Raw genomic sequence first — 8466 nt, forward strand, 5'->3', positions numbered from 1 at the left:
TATGCAGTAAAGAAAGAGAGAAACTGAAGAAAGCCAGTAAAACGGGTGCTACTGATGAGACAAAAGGCCTTTAACTCCACACTGTTGCGAAATATGGTATATGGCGAGTCTCAACACCCTCATCTCACTCACTCACTCACTCACTCACTCACTCACTCACTCACACACACACACACACACACACACACACACACACACACACACACACACACACACACACACACACACACACCGCTCGCTGGTGCAGTGGTAACGTTCTCGCTTGCCAACTGGTGGACGGGAGTTCGCGCCTCGCTCAGGTTGCGAAAAGTTTCACTGACTAAGTGGGTGATTACTGTCCCCCTTGAGCAAGGGGACGGGTGTGTGCGTGTGTGAAGGTCACAGCCTTGCCCTTAGATCGGACTATATGAGCTCTCAGCTCCCTTCCGGGAGGGTAAAAGCTGACCATCACGACCATCAAGTGATCCTGACCGACCCGGTGAATTATAATTACACACAAGCACGCACGCACGCACGCACACGCACGCGCACACACATGCACGCATGCACGCACGCACACACACATGCACGCATGCACGCACGCACACACACATGCACGCATGCACGCACGCACACACACACACATGCACGCATGCACGCACGCACACACACACACATGCACGCATGCACGCACGCACACACACATGCACGCATGCACGCACGCACACACACACACACACACACACACACACACACACACACACACACACACACACACACACGCACACGCACACGCACACGCACACACGCACACACACACACGCACACACGCACACACACACACACACACACACAAGAACCGTACATTACAGTGTCGAATAAGTACACTGTTCAGAGTCAACAACTGTGCAGTATTAAAGCATGCTAGGAGTAAGTCCAGCTCACCTCATGTAAGACGCTGATTTTGCAAGAGAGGTAATGTGATCTCTCCATGAAAGATCGAGAGAGAGAGAGAGAGAGAGAGAGAGAGAGAGAGAGAGAGAGGGAGGGAGGTAATGTGATCTCTCCATGAAAGATCGAGAGAGAGAGAGGGAGAGAATGAGAATCAGAAACCAGGTGTACCATAATAAATGTGTAATTGTAAACCTTGCCCTGTGTCCTTGGCCTTTTACGAACTGATCTCAAACTGGAGTCTATTCACCCTCGCCTGACCTTCAATCCTTCCACCAAATTTGACCCATGTCTATTCAGAACTGTCGCGTTATGTGGACAAATCCTTGACCTTATGCTGTGACCTCGATCTTTGGCTGATGGTTCGCAAATCTCAATAAGTTCATCTTTTGCCTGACTTCAGAACTTCCACTAATTTTGATCTAAATTGGATCAAAACCGATTAAATTGAGCTTACCTCATGACTCTGATCTCTGACCTACTTTTCTTAAAATAAATAAATAAAAAGCATCTCCCCTCGCTTAACCCTCAACCTTTCTACCAAATAGGATCAAAATTGTCTAAGTTACATTGTTCACACACACACACACACACACACACACACACACACACACACACAGGGCAAGACAATACCTTGCAGTATTACATGTAGCCTATATGAGTGCGATGATGATGATGGCGATGATGATAATCTAAATGATGATGATGATAATAATAATAATAATAATAATAATAATAATAATAAATAAATAATAATAAATAAAAATAATCAAAAAACAAATAATAATAATAATAATAATAATAATAATAATAATAATAAATAATAATAATCATCATCATCATAAATAATAATAATAATCATCATAAATAATAATAATAATAATAATAATCATAAATAATAATAATAATAATAATCATAAATAATAATAATAATAATAATCATAAATAATAATAATAATAATAATCATAAATAATAATAATAATAATAATCATCATAAATAATAATAATAATAAATAATAATAATAATAATAATAATAATAATAATTATTATTATTATTATTATTTCACTACTGTCGCAGCGACTACATGCTGAACACCATGAAAAGCGGATGGAAAAGTGATGGGTGTCGTCATCAGCACAGTGGGCAGGGTTAGATGAACAGCTTAGAATGTTGCTGATGAGGAGGAGGAAGAGAACAGTACAAACGACAATATTCTGAATTTGGCGATAAGTAAACAGTGCAGATATTTATCAGAATTTGGCTGGACGTCCACAGCCTGAATGATAATCCAAAAGTGTTAATATGATAAGCACAAGAATAACAACGCACATACAGAACAATAATATCCGACATTTTCTTCAGCCGCTGTCAGTTTTTGGACTCTGAGGAAAATTTACCGGAAGAGCTGCTGGATTTTACAATAACGATAACTTATACACACTCTGACCTAGGTAGCACGAAAAGCGATAACAGGAAACTAGGGCTTGCATACTCGCCGGCCAAGGAAGATCCCAAGCACCTATTCTTTACCGATTTATTTCCGAATACGGTTGGCCAATATAATATGGACGATACTAATTCAGAGCATGATGATATTAGAACCCACTTAAACAACGCACAATGGGGGGGGGAGGTGTAATAAGCAAAATAAATCCTTTAGGAAGAGGTGTTAGGGAGCTTCTTAACCCGACGGCAATACGGACTCTCTACAAACTGGCTTGTTTACTTCAGGTCTTAGTAAATACCTATATAATCCGTCATTTCCTTGCTCAGTGGAACCGCTTGATCTATACAGCATTTTTGTGTGCAGTTGGAATACTGATCTGTCCAGTGAAAGGGCAATGGAAAATGCAAAACCGGTGGGAGATTTAAAAAAGAATAATGGGGTACGGGTCTAACTGAATGAATCAATAATCCTTTCGATCCCACGCACATATGTACAAAGGTATAATATTCAGGCCAAGTCCAGACCGTTTCATTCAGGTGATGGGAAATTAAGTATTCTATGAGGCACTTCAGACATTTTTTCAACCCTCTGACACTAGAATTTTCCCCCAGCTGAATAAAATCGTCTGTTGGTACCTGAGAAAAAATCTTAGTGCGTCCATTGAAGGTAAATGCGTTAATACAGTGCTATGGGGAAATTATGACTTAGCTTAAATAGGGAAATAATGGTGCATGAACAAGGGTAATACGGGAGGAATAGTCAGTGGGAAAAGGTGAACAAGAGAAGACTGATGGAAAAGGAAGGAAAAGTTAATACGGAAAAATCATTAGGAAAAAACAAATATTAGCCAGCTGATGGGAATACTAATACTAATACTCCAAACGCAGACTAGATGCATTGAGGAATAAGTTAAAACAGGAATAATGTTTTTAAGACAACACAGGTCCAGGAGTCAGTGGCTGTATTATATAAGATCTGATTTCACATGGAACCTGATATTCACTCAACCTTGCCTCTCAACCAGCTCTCTACCTACCTGCTTACCTACCCACCTTCCCACCGATCTATTTACCGTTTCACTTACCTACCTACTCGCCTACCTACTTACCTGCCTACATACCTACGATCTGTCAGTCTACCTGTCGCATATCTACCCATCTCTCTCTCTCTCTCTCTCTCTCTCTCTCTCTCTCTCTCTCTCTCCTCAAAATCCTTTCTCTTACTGTCACACCCCTTCTCTTAACAGGTGACACAGGAGACTTCGCAATGCCTCTTCCTTAGCGATTTATTTTCCTTCCTACACCTTACTTTCTCTTATACACTGTGCTTCAATACCATAGCAAAGGATATTAAAGTTTATCTATCTGTCTACCTATAGCCAGATCCCTTAATTCCGTGAGGGGTGGCCACAAACAAAGAGCCTCCACATCATTCTCTCCTCTACCATTAGCTGTCTTTTCTCCAGCTCACACACCCCTCTCTCACGTATCTCTCCACTCCATTCCTCTATCTCATTCTAGTTCTTCCCCTCTCCCGTTTCATTTCACCTTACTCACATACACTCTCATTTCCATCCTCTACTGCAACAGAGAAAAATGCTGAGGAAATTAAGCTCCGAAATCTCCAAAGCTACTTAGAATATGATCCCTTTACCCATTTCCATTTTCTTCTCTCCATCCTCATTCATTTTTTTCTACCTTTATTCATTCTCTAGTATCCTATTTTTCCTCTGCCAACGATTTTCCTTTCGACTGTCGTCTCCTTCCCGCCAACTTGTCTCCTTCTCTACCATTCTTAATCCCATCTCTCCCACTCCCACTTCCTTCTCTTCCTTCCCCTCCAGCCCAGCCCTTCACTTAGCACAATCATTATCACTTCACTCTTAATGGAGACGAATGGGGACAGCATGCAACAGTACGCAGGCATTAAGAATCTCCCATGTTTCTATATTTGCCACCGAGCATCTCCCCTAACTGCCAAGCATCACCCCTGTTTGCCTACATCAATCTCCCCTGTCTACCAAGAATCTCCCCTGCAACCAAGAATCACTCCTGCGTACCTGCTTCAGTACACCAAGAATATCCCCTGCCTACCAAGTCTCCCCCCCCCTAAATACTAAGAATCTGCTATGCCTACTTACATAATCTGCCACCAAAAATCTCCTCTTTCTTCCATATAGTAAGGTGTTTAGCGGCTGTGTGAATAAAATTAATAATCACAAGTAATTCTGTCACAGCGGAAAATATATGATATGAAGTGTTTGGTAGCTTTATGAATGAAGACTACTGTATATACAAGCAATCATATTAAAAACCTCAGCTTGGGAAAATTTTCAGAAACTGTAAAGTGTCAGGCAGCTGGATGAGTCAAGACAAAGGGATACACAACCAATCCCATCTACACCTAAAGCTTGGGAGACTTTATACATACGGCGGACCCAGGCGGGGCAGTGCAAGGGCGTGAATCATGTGACGCGGGAGTTTCGTTTAGGAAGATGAGCGACGCAGGAAGGATGCAATTCACAGCCGTCACGTATACAGCTCCTGACAACATCACTCCACGTTTTACCAGAACCTCATTGAAACTCTTACACAATATTCTGAGACATCCATTGGGCTCGTAAGATTGCATTACTGAGTTTCAAAAGTCATCGTTCGGTGTCTCGCTGTTTATCGTTATGAGGTGAATCAGTATTTATGTCCCCGACCCCACCTCAATCCCGCCTTTGACGTCACACTTCTGGCTTTCAGTGACCAGATTTCCTCTCCTACATGTTTTCAAAGCCGAGCCTCTTTGGTAACTTCGTGGATATTAAGAGAGATATACAGTTGTCCTCTTCATCTTACTCGTTTATCTTACTTGCAGTTAAGTCCACAAGTCATAAAAGACTGACCATTAAAGTTTCATTACTAACTATAAAACTAATTTACTAATATCCCCCAATTAGCTGTATAAAGACTTGCCTGCTCTAGTGGATGAAATATTTTGAACACACTGCCGACATACAAAATACACTTCACAGACAATCCACCTTCGTAATGCAGCTCCCTCACACAATACATTTTTTTTTTTTTAATACAAGAAAGAAGGAACCAAAGACCAGGTGTCTGCAAGATTGTTCCCTCCAAGAAAATATACCTCACTCCCACAGCACAGACAATCCCTCAGCATGACAACTACTGTACAGTGATCTCCGGGAGCGCTAGGCTGAAGTGACCGGTATCCAGCAGTCCATCGGGTTCACGTACACTTGAGCTTGGAACAACAACAACAACATCAACAACATCAACAACAACAGCAACAACAACAACAACAACCAATCCCTACACCCTCCCCCCAGTTCACAGTACCGGTTGTGTGAAGATGTGATATAGTCGAACACTCACATTCTAGATGGCATGAGAGAATTCCTAGCATCTCATTTTTAGCAATTTATCCCGCATATTACACTTCAGTATCCTCCTATGTTACTGATGCAAAGTATTTCGATGATGAAACTGCGTAAATCACATAGACGATAATGTTAGGGTTTAATATGCAAAACAAATCGCCAATGAAGAGGTGCTACGGCCTATACTACGCAGATCCACGGAACCGTAAGGCACAGCAGGCATAGGGAAGAGCATGCTAACAAACACCATATCGGGGACGTAACATGAGACTAACTTGTATGCCAACTGGAAGGTGGAAATTACGCAAAACCTCTTCCTTAGCGATTTATTCTGCATATTACCTTATTAATAATCCTCTCCTGTGTTACTGTTACAAAGGAAGTCGATAAGAAAATGAATAACAGAGAGAGAGAGAGAGAGAGAGAGAGAGAGAGAGAGAGAGAGAGAGAGTGGAGCGGTGGCATGAAGTCTCCTACGGTATATCACTCCATAAAGCCAGCCATTATCAACGTCAATGCACACCACCTGTTGATGCCAAAAGCAGCTGTGACGTGAGCCAACGGGGACCAAGGAAGAGGAAAGAAGGGAAGGAAAGAAGGAAGGAGGAAGAGGAGGAGGAGAAGCGTACGCACGAGTGAGTGAGTGTGTGTGTGTGTGTGTGTGTGTGTGTGTGAGTGTGTGTGTGTGTGTGTGTGTGTGTGAGTGTGTGAGTGTGTGTGTGTGTGTGTGTGTGTGTGTGTGTGTGTGTGTGTGTGTGTGTGTGTGTGTGTGTGTGTGTGTGTGTGTGAGAGATAGAATGAGTGTAGGCGTGTGTATGTGAGAGGCCACATGTCATACACTCTTCATTACACTAAACCGCTTTTCTCCGGTACAAAGATGTTTTTCGGGAGGGAGGGTGAGGGGACGGGAGAGTGAGGGGATGGAGGGTAATTTCAGCTGATTTTTTCTCCCCTTAAGAGTGATTCCTTGTTCTGGCGTGGCTATTGAAGACTACATCTAGCCCCTCCAATTGAGTTATGAAGGGGTTGATGGGGAGTGTATGTAACCCCTCCAAGTTCGACACTCACCCCTAAGCTGAATAAAATCGTCTGGTGGCAGCAAGAATAAAATAAAATATGCTTCATCGTATTCAAGGGTTGAAGAAGGAAGCTGGTGAGGTGAAGGGGCCGTATTCTCGTCGACTTGGAAGCTCACGTAATCCCTGTTCATCAGCGATTTATTCTACACATTACACCCTACTACCATCTTCTATAATACTGATGCAAAGTACGTCAAGAAATGAAGCAATAACAGGTAACACACAGGAGAAAACAAAAGTATATTGGGCAAGATGTATCAGTATATAACAAGAGCTACAAATTCACACAACATATCAAGTGTCACGGTGAAGGTGAGAAACAGTGTCCAATATTGTGTGTAGGGCCATAATTCAAGATAAGATAATAATACGTGATGCCTCGTAACATCTCTTCCTTAGCGATTTATTTTGCCTATTACATTTTAACATCTCTCGCTTTACCTCTTTTTAATAGGGACATTATTTTGCATCAGTAACACACACGAGAATATTAAGGTGCACTGTGTAAAATGAATCGTTGAGGAAATTGTGCAACGAAATATCCAAACCCATTTGCAATACGAGCCATATTATGAGTGAAATGAGTCGTGGAAAAGAAGGTTGTTTTTTTGATAATTCTGAACAGCTAAGTTATCACTGGAAAGTTTGGGGGTAAATTGTTTTCTACTTCAATTGTTTTTGTGTTGTGTCATTTGGGTTTGATTTGCTGAAGTGATGAAGCTGAATAGTGTGTGTGTGTGTGTGTGTGTGTGTGTGTGTGTGTGTGTGTGTGTGTGTGTGTGTGTGTGTGTGTGTGTGTGTGTGTGTGTGTGTGTGTGTGTGTGTGTGTGTGTGTGTGTGTGTGCGTGTGTGTGTGTGTGTGTGTGTGTGTGTGTGTGTGTGTGTGTGTGTGTGTGTGTGTGTGTGTGTGTGTGTGTGTGTGTGTGTGTGTGTGTGTGTGTGTGTGTGTGTGTGTGTGTGTGTGTGTGTGTGTGTGTGTGTGTGTGTGTGTGTGTGTGTGTGTGTGTGTGTGTGTGTGTGTGTGTGTGTGTGTGTGTGTGTGTGTGTGTGTGTGTGTGTGTGTGTGTGTGTGTGTGTGTGTGTGTGTGTGTGTGTGTGTGTGTGTGTGTGTGTGTGTGTGTGTGTGTGTGTGTGTGTGTGTGTGTGTGTGTGTGTGTGTGTGTGTGTGTGTGTGTGTGTGTGTGTGTGTGTGTGTGTGTGTGTGTGTGTGTGTGTGTGTGTGTGTGTGTGTGTGTGTGTGTGTGTGTGTGTGTGTGTGTGTGTGTGTGTGTGTGTGTGTGTGTGTGTGTGTGTGTGTGTGTGTGTGTGTGTGTGTGTGTGTGTGTGTGTGTGTGTGTGTGTGTGTGTGTGTGTGTGTGTGTGTGTGTGTGTGTGTGTGAGTGTGAGTGTGTGTGTGTGTGTGTGTGTGTGTGTGTGTGTGTGTGTGTGTGTGTGTGTGTGTGTGTGTGTGTGTACCCGCGCGCTTTTTAATGTAACGGTGAAGAGGAGAAATGCCTTACCTTTTATCGGTAAGTAATTACAGAAAACTGGAGAGAGGGAGAGAGAGAGAGAGAGAGAGAGAGAGAGAGAGAGAGAGAGAGAGAGAGAGAATTATTACAACACACACCTACAAAAAC

This window comes from Coenobita brevimanus, chromosome 93 (assembly GCF_032717465.1).
Source record: "Coenobita brevimanus isolate Jiangsu-jjx chromosome 93, ASM3271746v2, whole genome shotgun sequence".
Lineage (NCBI taxonomy): Eukaryota > Metazoa > Arthropoda > Malacostraca > Decapoda > Coenobitidae > Coenobita > Coenobita brevimanus.